This window comes from Micromesistius poutassou (genome assembly GCF_964030765.1).
Source record: "Micromesistius poutassou genome assembly, chromosome: 17".
Classification (NCBI taxonomy): domain Eukaryota; kingdom Metazoa; phylum Chordata; class Actinopteri; order Gadiformes; family Gadidae; genus Micromesistius; species Micromesistius poutassou.
In genome coordinates, this window is record NC_140287.1 from 8112825 (window position 1) to 8114301 (window position 1477).

The following is a 1477-nucleotide window of genomic DNA, read 5'->3' on the forward strand; positions in this document are numbered from 1 at the left end:
TGTTGCATAAGCGAATCGCGCCGCTGTTGTGGCTCATTCCTATGTGCGGGATGCTGTTGCTGGGGAGGATGTTAATTCCATCCGATGGGGATGTCATGACGGGAGGTGCTCCTGAAGGTGGGGGGCGAGGGGGGGGGGGGGGGGGGGTTGGTCAGGGCAAGCTGGATTTGATGGCAAAGAGGAATTCAACGCTGAATGTCATGGCGAAAGGATGTGGCTCTACTTCTAGGGACAGGGAAAGGCTTTTTCAATTGTAGATGCCTGCGGATATCAGACAGCAAAGCGAGTGGAGAAAGAGAGAGAGAGAGAGAGAGAGAGAGAGAGAGAGAGAGAGAGAGAGAGAGAGAGAGAGAGAGAGACAGAGCCTGGCCAGTTTGAAGAGGAGATCTGTTTGGACTGCTGAACATGCACGTGCTGTCGATTGCAATGGCCGGGCAAATATTTACGCATTTACGCATAGCACTTGTGTGTCCGGTACAAGCAGATCGATCAATATTTATCCATGAGGGAAACGCAAGCCGCTGCCACCCCCGAAGGGCCCTGATAATAGGGTGATACCATCACAAATGGGACTGCTGCTTTATGTGGCACTGTATCAGCCTTCATCAGCCCAAAGAGCAGCAGCAGCAGAACGTTACCCCGGCATGGCTTATTGATCCTATAAATTGTGTCTCCCCAGCCCCCCCCCCGGAAGTTGGAAGGCTTTTGAACTAGGTGGCTACAGTGTTATTAAACCATGATGAACACACAGGCATCTCACACTGAGCTTTCCAATAATCCAGCCGGCTATGACTTATAACAGTGCAGAGCAGAGTAGCAGGAGGAGGGCTCCCGACGTCTGCTGTCAGGCCCACCCAATCTGGGGGATGAGGTCATCCCCCAGATTGCGCTAGATCCGTTTTATTTTTTTCAAAAGTGCCCCACCTCAGGAAGCCCAAGCGACCCAGATGTACCGTGTATGCATTAAATATGTATACCGCATCGCTGATCAGCCCATCGCTGTGAGGGAGCCGCCGCACGAGAACACGAGAAAGAGGGAAAGAAGGCTTGGGAAGAGCCGATCCATCCAACAAACGAGGCAGAGATTGTTGTTCTCTGCAAAAGAGCGACAGCTACATTCTGCTGAGTGATAGTTCCCCCCCTCACCACCGCCCCCCCCCCCCCCCCCCCCTCCCCCTACTCTACAAACCCTCCACTGACACGTGCAGAAATCCATGTGTGACATGCAGAAGAGAGAAAAAAACCCGGAGCGCATCAATCCAATACAGGGCAGCGCGTAACGTGACTGACGAGGGGGGGTTGCACCGAGCGGCCGTGCTATCGTGCGATCCGGAGGCTGGAGTGTTGGGGGGGGGGGAGAGATTGAGAGATAAGGGAGATATTGGATTTGCTGGGTGTTAGCTCTGAGCTCTGCTGAATGATTCTTATTATTATTTATTTCTGCTCCTGTTTGCCCTGATTTCTCCTCTATGTCGGC